Here is a 12,493-nt window from a genome sequence, read left to right as displayed (position 1 = left end):
TTCCACTTATCGTGACGCCGCCTTTCTTCGCGATCATGTCACGCAGCGCCTGTATGCTTGGAGCCATGGAGGAAGGGAAAAAAAAACTTCTTGGAGCCGTAGCCGAGTTGCAGAGACGGCGCACACAATCTCGGTTGTCTCGTCGAACGCGGGCGGCTTTCCTACGAGCACAAGAGCATCCACGTTAATTATTGTCTTTATGCTTTCTCTCTCAGTCGCTCATTTTCTACGAGGTAAGCTCCACACCCCCGAAGGTTGTCGCTTTGACCATCGGAATGCGCACGCTTTATGCGTGCTTGCCAGGTCCGACGGTTCGCGCTGAACATTCTCGTACGCTCGCACTAGTCTTCAATAACTTTCGTCGGTATTCGAAAGAACCTCGTTCTAGTGGGCTGCTTCTTTCTTCCGCAACTGTCGTTACGGTTAGAGCAGCCTACAATTGCGCATATAACCATTGCGGAGGAAGAAACTCGTAGGTCATACGAGACGCGGCTGAACAAGGCCTGAACAAGGCCTGATAGAAATGGCCGACTCACTCCGAGCCGTCGAGTGACGTAGGTGCAAGCTATGATATACAGTATCAATTGTAGTGACTTCACGCGCCAGCTGTGATGACTTGAGGCACCAAACTGCGCAAATTGACACATCTTGACACGGAGCCACAAAGCGTGTACTGGCCGCGGAAACGTCTCGCTAATGTGACGAGAAGCTCAAACAGTGTCGGACCGTCAAGGTGCAATAGGAACTGAGACTAGGTTTAAAAAATAACTTTTTTTCAGGGTCTCTTGCGATTACAAATGCATATCCCGGTCTTTCGAAAGCTTGTCAATAATATGAGGAAAGAATAGAACTGTAAAACATTTGTGTCAGTGCCAAGCATTTAACAAGAGCTTTTTGCGTTATTTTTAGTCTTGGACGTAGACATGATTGATCTACAAAAAAAAAAAAAATACGCGAAAAATTAGGAAGTAGCTTCCCTGCTTCCTTAGAGGACAATGATGTACACAATAAGAATTCCGTAGCAAAACAGCGTACACATCAAGAAGAAAAGAAGAAGAAAAAAAGAACAGAGCCTTTACTCATTTTCGAGGGTCCTACGTACCTTACGCACCAACTCTCTCTGAAGATCATAGTACTGTCTTCGGAGAGCCGTCGGAGGTGCGAATCCCTAAATGGGAGTTGAAATGTACAGCCGTGAGCATCTTTAACGCGAACGCTCCGCCGCGTGTCCTGCGGAAGTTTGATTGACGCTGACACCACGCATGGTTCTGTTGCCAAGATGCTAACCATACATGCCGACATACTATACAAGCCTATACCGAGGTATTATCTCGGCAAAAGCGTCCAGCACTTCGCGGCTGGCATGGCATCAATCATGCAGACCAGCCCTGATCATGCATCGAAGTGTTCGTGCTAAAGGTGCTGACGGCTGTACAGTACTCACGGATTGAAAGAGGAACTAAGGTGTTGCATTGTGGTATAGAGTGAGAGGGAGAACACCTACAGAGCAGAAATACTCCTTCTGGTCGCTAAAAAGTCGGCATTTAGTCGACGAAGTGTACACGGCGAGCGTGGCGCTGCAAAACTTGCGCACTTTCGAACGCCCCCCGAATAGGCTCGGTGGCGCTAGCAGACGACGCTCTCATTCTGCGCCTTTTGATGATGTGGCACGCATGCTGCGCAAGCGAGAAACGGGATTCAGCTAAGAAAGTGTGACTGACGTGCGTTCATAGAAATGACAAGTAGCTGCACAAAAGCATAGAGAGGTTGACGGGCTTTTCGTCACTACGAAAAAAAAAAGCAGCAGTCACTGGGCTGTTTTTCTGCATTATTGAAATGTCTCAGTATTTTGTTGTTTCGCTCCGAGCAGTCAATACTACCGCCATTATGCGTGGCAGACTTTTGTAGAGATATCAGCCATGGAAGAACGAGCCAGCTAGTTTTTATTCAACGATATGTCACAGTTTGCCCCACGGACACGATACCGTTTCCATGTCGCACGAAGGCAGACTTGATACTCACTCTCTTTTATGCCTTGACAGAGACCACGAAATAAACTTTCTATGCTTTTATCCAGATGCTTGTCTCTACGAACGCACGCAAGGCGCAATCTTCAAGCTGAATTCTGCGTCTTACTTGCACAAAATGCGTACCGCATTGTCTAAGCGCGCAGAACGAGGGGGTAGACAGGCTCATTAGAGTGTCTCGATGCGCTAGTTCGTCTCCGCTCCGGGGCGCTGCCATCGAGGCACTCTAAGGCTCAAGTTTGCGCAGCGCCGTTCGCCATCCTAGCGGAAAGAGGACAAATCTCCAGTCGCTCGGACCGACACCTCCTTTATTTCAATGCCAATGCAAACGTGCGCTTCTCAACGGGAGCCGTCGGTCTGCCTTAATTCAGGGAGTAGTTGTGACGCGGCGCTATATGGGGGGTCGCGCTGCTCGCGTCACACGTGCCTCAGAGCGTTTTCCGCCGAAGATGTGATAGACGCGTTTCCGACACCAATATCATACGCCTGTCAGATTTACCCCTTCATGCTGCTTCTTTCTGACTCGAGACAATGCCACCGCCGCGTCACAGAGCAGCGCATGCTGAAACGTTGCAGTGCCGCTTCCCCATTGGTTGCCCGCATTGCGCCGCCAACGGCGACACGCTATCTCAAAACACCGCATATTTCACAGATCCAGCGAAACTACCAATAATACTAATCCCCCCTTAACCCCCTCCCCTGCGCAGAACTGTGGAGGAGTCCTCCATTGAGAGAGAGGCAGTAACGGAACTGTGCTTATTTCGTCCTTTTCCTCTTTCAAAAGTCACTAGTACCTATATTGTTGGGACTCGCTCACTGGATTTCGTGCCGACCGGTTGTGCCCCCGCGATCTCCGTCGACAGCGCAGCTCTGGCTGACCGGCTCGCCCTCCGCCATTTCCTGACGCCGTGAAGCTCTCGCTGAGTGGTGCCTCGTCCTCGGACTCCTTCGACCATGTCCATCTTTCCTTATTCTCTCTTTACTTCTGTATGTGGGTCTCTCTGTCCCTACCTCTATCCCTATCCCTTTTAGTCCTCCCTATCCCTTTTAATCCCTCCTTACCCCCATCCCTCGTGAGCCACTCTTGATGTGTCGCACTATGATGCAGACATCTTATTTTCTCTTTTTTAAGAATTCTTTACACAATACTGTGAACACGAGGAATGCAAGACGTCGCCCCACGAATCTGTACACAACTGAACAAAAAATTACTTGTTATTATTTCCGTCATGAGGCACTGTATAAGGGGCTACTCTCCCTCATGAAAGCATAGCACACTTGAAGGCTAGGTGATGGGAGAGAGCGGAAAAGGGCTAGATGAGAGGGTAGTGAACAGCTGTATCAGGCGCATCTGGCTGGCATTGATAAAATATGGGAGGCGTTGCTCGGACGGGCCGCGTTTGCGTGGTTTTCCCATTGCGCGCACGGAAAACGTTTCCCTTGGGGCTTTTATCTCGCATTTCGCGCCCCGCTCCTTCGTCATCCTGGAAAGCAGGCACACACTCCTGCTCATTGTGAGCTGCTACAAAAGTTTAAAGATGAGATGAAAACTGCCCGTGAAGTTCTACCGTTCCCCAATGCAAGCAGGGCCAGGAGCAAAGGCGTTTAGGGGTGGATTATGGCAGTTCGTCGATATATCCGTGGTCTCGTCACATCGAATAATTTTTTTGTCATGCACAGTATTACCAACTATTAATCGGGGAAAACGTTGAAGGTACGTTTGTAAACTGAAGCTACCGCAAGTAGACAGCCACTGTAGATTTCGAGATTGGGCACCGGCTTTCCGAGACAACCACGCTGTAATGCGAAAGCGGCTGAGCTTGCTGGCTTAATACACCACTGTTAAAATACCGTACCGTGAGCCATGCAAGTGTTATTCAGCGGATGGTTGTAGACTTTTTGTCGCCACTCAGGGCCAACAGATTTATGCTGCGTGTTCGTGCTGAGCGTTTATACGTAGAGGTCTTGCAAGCAAGACCCACCGATAAGTTAGCAGGCGTAAAGTTGTTGCGAGTATAGCATCAAAGTCATGAGTTCGATTCCCGGTTAAGCCAGCTGCATTTACATGGGAGCGAAACGTAGTAACAGTGTGCTTATATTTAAGTGTAAGAATGGCAGACAGGGTGCTTTGGTTTTGCATATTTATAGCGTATGATGGGATAACGCTCAATGCAAACCAACGTTACTAGAATAAACCTGATGGAAACAGAAGTGGCACTCGGTGTGATGTCCTCGTCACGCCTTACACCTCAAATAGATTTAAATGCCCGTAACAACAACAACAACAAAAACCGGCAGATCCCACGTTCCTGGAAATCGACGTTATGCGAAGCATGCGGAGGGAAGGTGACAGTGTTGCAATTTTTTTTATTCAGCGACACGTCATAAGATGACGCTGCATATATGTGCAAACGTTGCACGCACAGACATATGTTGAACAGTTGCAGATGTTTATATCACCAGTTCTTTGCACTTGCGCAAGGATGTCAACTCGAACATGCAAATTTTAGCGACACGCGAAGCTGATATGAAGCGCTGATACTCGCGAAGATGCTGGTTCTGGACACTGCTAAATATATAAACTTTAGTGCATGGCACCTAACCACAATTGACGTTAACCCGACGTGACGGCTCTATCATAGGAGAACATATGTAATGTTTATAAAATTGAGTAGGCAACACTGCAACCACTATTGGCGTTTCACGAAGATTACCGTCTATTTGAAAAGTAGCAATGAGACCTGGCGTAGCTCTGTGGTAGAATGCTTGACTGCCACGCAGAATGCTTGGATTCAATTTCTGCTCGGATCCTGCATTCGTTTGGGAGTCAACGTCATGTTTTTTTTTTTAACACTGACATTTGTTCTATGCCTTTGCTGAGTCGACGCTACCGATGTCAGGTATTCCTTTATGCTCACGCGTTAAAATTGCGCATGTGTGTTCTCGTCATTCCTAGGTAGATACTAAGTGTCAATCACCTGTAGCACATACCCACATACCAGCGGCACATACCCGTCCATGGGTATGCGCCACCATCTGGCGGGAAGTGTTTGACGACGTACGGGACGGGATTGTGACATTAGTCATGTCTTGACCAGCGCGTCATATTCGTCAAGCAATCTTACCCTCATAAGCTAATCTTGGTTCACGCCAAGTTAAGGGGGTAACTACGAGAGCACCCAAACGTACGCGGTTAGATAGATAGATAGATAGATAGATAGATAGATAGATAGATAGATAGATAGATAGATAGATAGATAGATAGATAGATAGATAGATAGATAGATAGATACGCCCAAAGCGCCCAAGTTCGCTATAAGAAATGCTTCGCACCTAAAAAAAAACTTAGGTGGCCGGAATTAATCTGTAGTCTCACACGACAGCGTGTTTCCCAATGATACCATGATTTTGGCACGTAAAATATTATATTGCTACATTCCCTCCTCAGGTTTTGTTATCACGCCGTTTTACTGCCATGGTGATTCTCAGCGCAAATCGCGCCTGCAGTGTTCGAGAAGCTTCAGGACTGCAGTAGATCACTGTGTTGAGATTACGCCCACTTCACGATTATTGCAGATTATTCTGGAACCTACGTCGCCGCTAACGATAATCCTAAAATATTCGATGGTACGTGTATAAATGCCGACGCGCCTCACCACTTGCCAGTTGATAGACGGCCGATGCTCTGTTCGCTGTTATCAAAGCCAGTGGGCATCGCTGTAATCTGACCTTAAGTTTAAATGATTGATGATTGATTGATATGTGGGGTTTAACGTCCCAAAACCACTATATGATTATGAGAGACGCCGTAGTGGAGGGCTCCGGAAATTTCGACCACCTGGGGTTCTTTAACGTGCACCCAAATCTGAGCACACGGGCCTACATTTCCGCCTCCATCGGAAATGCAGCCGCCGCAGCCGGGATTTGAACCCGCGACCTGCGGGTCAGCAGCCGAGTGCCTTAGCCACTAGACCACCGCGGCGGGGCGACCTTAAGTTTAAAGTCCACAAGTTCGGCCAAATAAATAGTTTCATCTCGTAATTACAGTCTGCTTCCTTCGTCCCCGTCACTACCCCGTGACAATATCCTTGCATGCGCCTGAGCCGCGGGCGATATACAGCGGCCGCCTTGAAAACGAGTTAAAAAAGGAACCAAGGCAGCAATAAAATTTTCGACGTTGTCACGAAATTACACGCGGCTATCAGGGGCAAATCTCGGCGTAACCAAAAACATGCTGGATCGTAGTGTGTACCGTATAACATGACGAAGACCAAGCGAGCTGCCAAAACAACCAAAGTGACATTCGAATAAGTGAACACGCTGTGGGATCAATGGCATGCATATGATTCGAAATGAAACATGTGCTGCAGCAAACACGTATGGTCGAAGTGGGCATAAAATACTTTATCATTATTTTTTTCAAAAGAGCAGCAAAAAAAAAAATCAAAGGTGACATTGAGCTTACGATACGACGTTGTTCACATCCGATGAAAACTTCGGCAAAAGTGAAACTCATATGAAACTGAACACTGCACATTGCATTGGTGCCACGGACTCAACAGGGTAGACGTAAGTTTAGACTCTTCTCATTGATCTCCTAAAAAATTTAAAGCCGCGCTACAAACCGAACAATCGAAATGAGACACGACTGTAAAAAAAAAAAGACACAACTGGCGCGCAGCAAATGCGCGTTTTACCGGTAGCATACATAGAGAATTCGCGCCGTCCCCTCACTTTTGATGCCGTATACAACGGCGGCTGTCCACCATCGACATGCACATAGCACTCGCTCAAAGACATCGCGTTGCCCCGCCACGGTGGTCTAGCGGCTTAGGTACTCGGCTGCTGACCCGCAGGTCGCGGGTTCGAATCCCGGCCGCGGCAGCAGCATTTCCGATGGAGGCGGAATGTTGTAGGCCCGTGTGCTCAGATTTGGGTGCACGTTAAAGAACCCCAGGTGGTCGAAATTTCCGGAGCCCTCGACTACGGCGCCTCTCATAATCATATGGTGGTTTTGGGACGTTAAACCCCACATATCAATCAATCATATTTGGCCAGATAAGTCTTCGTTTGCAATACTGCCGTCCTGGCCTCAATCAATAGAAAACTACCTCGAGAATTATCATAGATCCTTTCCTTGGTAATTTACTGCTTAAAAGTTCGATGGATCTCTATTACCGACTTTTTAATCATGCCTATTCTCCACATGTCGGTCTTCCTTTCCTTCACCTTCTTCTTAACTGATAGTTTTTTTTTTTTTTTTGGTTTGGTCCCCTGCTGTTTTTTTTTTTCAAGTATTTACCCGTAAATTTTCTGGTTCGCTTCCTACACTTTGTATCGACATTCATCATGTACAAATAGCTGAAAGCCTTCCTAGCCCAAAGACCCTCCCCCATTTCTCTATATCACTTCTCAAATTTTATCTTGCTGCTAGCTTCCCTGGCCTCGATTGATGTCCATCGCATATAACCCTGTACTCCCTGATTTGGTGTATTCCCGTGAGCTTCTAAAGCAAGCCTACCCAATGAAAACACAATATCCATCGGACATACCAAACAACTCCGAACATGGACCTGTGAGGGATAGCAAATGAACATCCATTGCGATTTGAGTTAAATATGTCCCACAAAGGAGATACTATATAAAAATATCTTGTCCCGGACGTCCGTTAAAACGCAGTTTCGTACACATTTTGTGCTATCAACTTGCTTTGATTATGCTGACCACGGCTTAGCGCCCGTCGCACACAGAATGAAACTAGCTACATTTTGATTCGCTCATAGATGATCATCAAGCGAAGTAAAACAAGATTGGATAATGTGTATATCGTAACATTTATAAAAGTAATAACGGGATCATATGTTTTAAGTATACAGATTACGTATTCAATTGAAATTTTACATCTTCAAAACGGGAAAGCTGTGTGCGTTAATGAATGACAGAAATTCCGATCAACTTTGTTCTTTCAAACCCCGCGCCATTTTTAACACTTTCCTGTCCGCAGGAAAATAAGCTGTTTTTTTTTTGTGGTCTAGTAAACAATTTTGTTTACTGCTACACCAAATGTTTTATAATATAATGCATAGATCAATTTGTAGCAGAAGGATTGTGCTTTCTAATCATATTATTGTCAAACAAACATGTCTTGGTATTTTTTGTAGAATAATATTTAATGAAAACATTTGTAAGAAAAACGAGAAAACACCGTAAAACCATGGATGCTGTTTTGCACCAACAAAAACTAAAAATAAGTTCAAAATATACACTTCAAAGAAAAAATGCTACATACAACATTACTACAAATACGAACTTTCTATTTGTACAAGATAATATTATACAAAAATATCTTAACCATAGTGGCTAACATAGTTGCTAAAATTGCGCTCTGCAGGGCCGCGCGGCACTGCGGAGCGCAATGCCGAGGTCAACACCCGCGGCCGCCTTCTCGCGCGAAACCCCACTCTGTGTGCCAACGCCGACAGACAATCCCATCCAAACGACGTTTACACTATGCAGATAAGAACCGCGACCTTTAGAACACGCTGGATGTGTTTAGATCTGATCGCCGCCGCGACGAAACGGTTCGGAGTAGAAAACAGAACTAACCGGCGGATACCTGTCGACGTTCCGGGGCTACTTGACGCACCGTCCGTGTTGAAGTCTGACAAATCAGTCATTTCCCGACTCTTCACTGCTACTACCATCATAAGATTCTGATGCAGACTCGTCAGAATCCGTTGAAATTTCCCGTTTCCGAGGGGCAGCCTCGTGCGACGTCGAAGCCATCTCGGAAACGACGAGCGCTCGTCTAGCGCAGCGCGACGTCTAAAAGACGCTTTGAAATTTCCTCCCTCGACGAAAAAAAAAACACAAAAGCAAAACTTTAAAAAGAGTTCTCTTTTTATGCACTGGATGGCGCTAGTTTTTCCAGAGCGCTTCGAACGCGAGAAAATGTTTATTGAACAATCGGCAGTGTACTGTTGATGAGGATAGGCGCTGACAGGAAAGTGTGAAGTCTTTAAAAAGCTGAAACAATGCAAAAAAAAAAGAACAGATGCCACTTGCTTTCAGTAATTAGTAATTAGCCTATAGAATTTCGGTTAGTAAATATAACTTGAGCTTCGTATTTTCCAATCCTTAGCAGAATATTTTGCCGTAGTTGTGTTGTTTTGGCTTTTATTCTAAGCAGCTGTTGTGGTGGCTGTTGTGTGTTGGTATAGTGCATAGAGGAAGGAAACTAGTGGGGGGGGGGGAGTGATTTTAAATGAAAAAAAAAAGAGAAACGTGAGCCGCGTAACTGTCTCTCAGGGGGAGGACACCTCAATAGTAGCTCACGAGGGGTGGGGGTAAGGAGGGATTAAAAGGTTAGGATTCCGCTTGAGGCGCTAACAGCGTTTCCCTCTACCGCCACCACGAAAGAAGGAAAGATGGGAGAGGGCATGCCCAGCCGGCGCACTACGTGATGGATAAATGGATGGATGGATATGGCTGTACCCTTTAGATTGGGCGATGGCTAGCGTCACCAAGCCGTAATACTTAATGAACCAAAAACAAGATTTTTTCCCCTTTAAATAGTGAGGTTGAGGATTCGTACTTTGCAGTGAAAGGTTTAATGTTCACTCGTGCCTTGATTTTAGTCACCAATCAGATAACCGCCTTCTAGTTAATTCTACCCGCTTAATGTCTATTTTGCTCTCCATGTCCCTAAACCCCAGTGCTTTGAAAACCTCTGCGCCATCATCCTGAAACCTCTGCACCATCATCCTGAACCGTGTCCTGAACTATACGGTGAAGCCCTTCACAGAACATTTTCAAGTGTTCGGCCCTTTCCTCTTCCTCTCCATACGCACTGCATACCGCGTCTACCCCTTCGTATTTGGCCCGATATGTCTTGGTTCGCAATACTCCCGTCCTGGCCTCAAACAGTAGAGAACTACTCCGAGTATTATCATAGATCCTTTCCTTCGCGATTTCCTACTTTAAAGTTCGATAGATCTCTAGTGCGGACTTCTTAATCATGCCAATTCTCCACATATTGGTATCAGCTTCCTTCACCTTCTTCTTAACCGATAATTCTTTTAGGTTTGGCCCCCTGCTGTTTTTTAAGTATTTACCAGTCAATTTTCTGGTTCGCTTCCTCCATTTTGTATCGACATTCTTCATGTACAAGTAGCTGAATACCTTCCTAGCCCAACGTTCCTCCCCCATTTCTCTCAATCGCTTCTCGAATTTTATATTGCTGCTAGCTTCCCTGCCCTCAAATGATGTCCATCCCATATCACCTTGTACTCCCTGATTTGGTGTATTCCCGTGAGCTCCTAAGGCAAACCAACCTATTCCACGTTGCTTAATTTCTAATCTTGCTTGAACTTTTGATCTCATGCACAAGACCGCATTGCCGAACGTCAGACCAGGAACCATGACCCCTTTCCATATTCCTCTCACAACATCATACCTATTGTAATTCCACGGTGCGCTGTTTTTCATTACCGCTGCATTCCTGTTACCTTTAGTCGACACGTATATTTCGTGTTCCCTTAGGTACTCGGCCCCATTGCTGATCCATACGCCCAGATATTTGTATTTATCTGTTATCTCTAGCGTGACCTCCTGTATTCAAAGCTCACTACCTTCGTTGTCATTAAAATAAAAATCATGTCTGCTGATTTTTTCCTTACTGAATCTGAAATCTAACCTATCTCCCTCATTACCGCCGATATCCACCAATCTCTGCAAATCTTCCTTGTTGTCGGCCATTAGCAGTATATCATCTGCGTACATCAATGCTGGTAGTGCCTGTTCAATGAGTTTTCCTTGTTTGACGAAAGAGAGGGTGAAGCCCGGTCCACTTCCCTATAATTTGGCCTCTAATCCTTGTAGGTACATCATGAATAATAAGGGTGACAGGGGACACCCTTGCCTAAGCCCCCGTTTTACCTCTGCAGGCTTGGATACCTGTTTTTCCCACTTTATAATTACTTTGTTACCTTTATAGATATCTTTTAAAAGATTAGTGACTACATCTTCCACGCCTAGTGTGTCCAGTATTTCCCACAATTCCTCTTGAACCACGCTATCGTACGCTCCCTTGATATCCAAAAATGCTAGCCACAGGGGCCTGTGTTCCTTTTCTGCTATTTCGATGCATTGCGTCAGTGAGAACAGATTGTCTTCCAACCTCCTGTGTTTCCGAAACCCATTCTGCAGTTCCCCCAGCACCCCCTCATCCTCTATCCATGCCTGCAGTCTTTCCTTCATAATCTGCATCGCCAGCCTGTACACCACTGATGTCACCGTTAAAGGACGGTAGTTGCTTATTACCCGTGCCACACGGGCAGAAAAAATGGCATTTACCCCCGAATGCCTTCAGATTTATTGCCATTCGCGCGGTGCCACACGGGCGAACAAAATGGCATTTGTCCGAATGCCATTCGAATGCCATTCGCCACCAACTGCCTTCGCCAGAACTCAGTTGACTGAGAAATGCATACTCTCGAACACAGCTCGCGAAGTGCGATTTACCTGAAAGTATATAAAACAAATCATATCGAGCTAAAAATGAAATTTCCCGTCTTTTATTTGTACTAAAGTCTTAAAAAGATGTTTTGAACGTTATACGAAGAAAATAAAGTATTGATAATGAAACGCTTGTCAATTTTAGTGTTTATTTACGCTGTGGATCTGACTAGTGTTGGCTTAGGTGGCTACGGTCGGCTGCAACGTTGTAAAACAAAGCAAGAAACTAAAACTTAGGACAGCGTAATACGCTTATTTCTACATTTGATGATTATCTGATGTGTATGAAGCTTGTAAATGCTTCTTAATTTTTTTTATTGCTATTCACTCAACGCTCACTTGGAAGGTGCTGTGATCGACATCAGCAAGTCAAATGTCATTCGCTTTGGACGTGTAGCAGCGCCGGCGAAACGAATGTCATTCGGGAACTGAAGGCCTTCGCCACCAAATGTCATTTTCTATGCCCGTCATAGACATAGAATGTCATTTTGAAAACTATGAGCTAGATCATGCTCATCCTGCTAAGTTTTCATCCATCGGGAACTTCTCCATCGATTATTATTTTGCTCACTGCCTCTCTCAAAGCCTGCTTAGACTTCGGACCTAATGTCTTTATCAGCATAATTGGAATGCCATCTGGGCCTGTTGATGTACTACTAGGAACCCTTTTCTCAGCCCTTTCCCACTCTCGTTGTGAAAATGGAGCCGTTGCGCCACTTGATTCATCCTTGTCTATTGTGGTGCATGAAGCACATCTTTGTTGAAATTTTTCTGTCACCCTTGTTTTTGTATATTCAATAGCTTCGTCCCCTTCTAGCCTAGCACCTCGTGAAAAGTGGGGGGGGGGGGGGGGGATGACATCTGGTGGCCATATTCACTGGGCACAATGGCAGCGTTGTTATGGTTACGTGTTGCGCAGTGGAGCTGGTCTAGCTAGGTGTTCTGGCAAG

At 45.8% G+C, this 12,493-nt stretch overlaps 1 protein-coding gene across 1 annotated transcript in view; it reads right to left on the bottom strand.

Moving 5' to 3' along the window:
* CycE (cyclin E) overlaps window positions 1-8,788 on the bottom strand; it is a 51,105-nt gene extending 42,317 nt beyond the window's left edge. The window contains exon 1 of the mRNA XM_037428405.2: window positions 8,634-8,788. The gene's annotated coding sequence lies outside the window, so the exon portion shown is untranslated. The remainder of the gene's footprint in view (window positions 1-8,633) is intronic.
* Between the last annotated feature and the right edge of the window lie 3,705 nt (window positions 8,789-12,493).

The sequence above is a fragment of the Rhipicephalus microplus genome, chromosome X (genome assembly GCF_043290135.1).
Source record: "Rhipicephalus microplus isolate Deutch F79 chromosome X, USDA_Rmic, whole genome shotgun sequence".
Lineage (NCBI taxonomy): Eukaryota > Metazoa > Arthropoda > Arachnida > Ixodida > Ixodidae > Rhipicephalus > Rhipicephalus microplus.
This window is presented reverse-complemented; position numbering and strand designations above follow the sequence as displayed.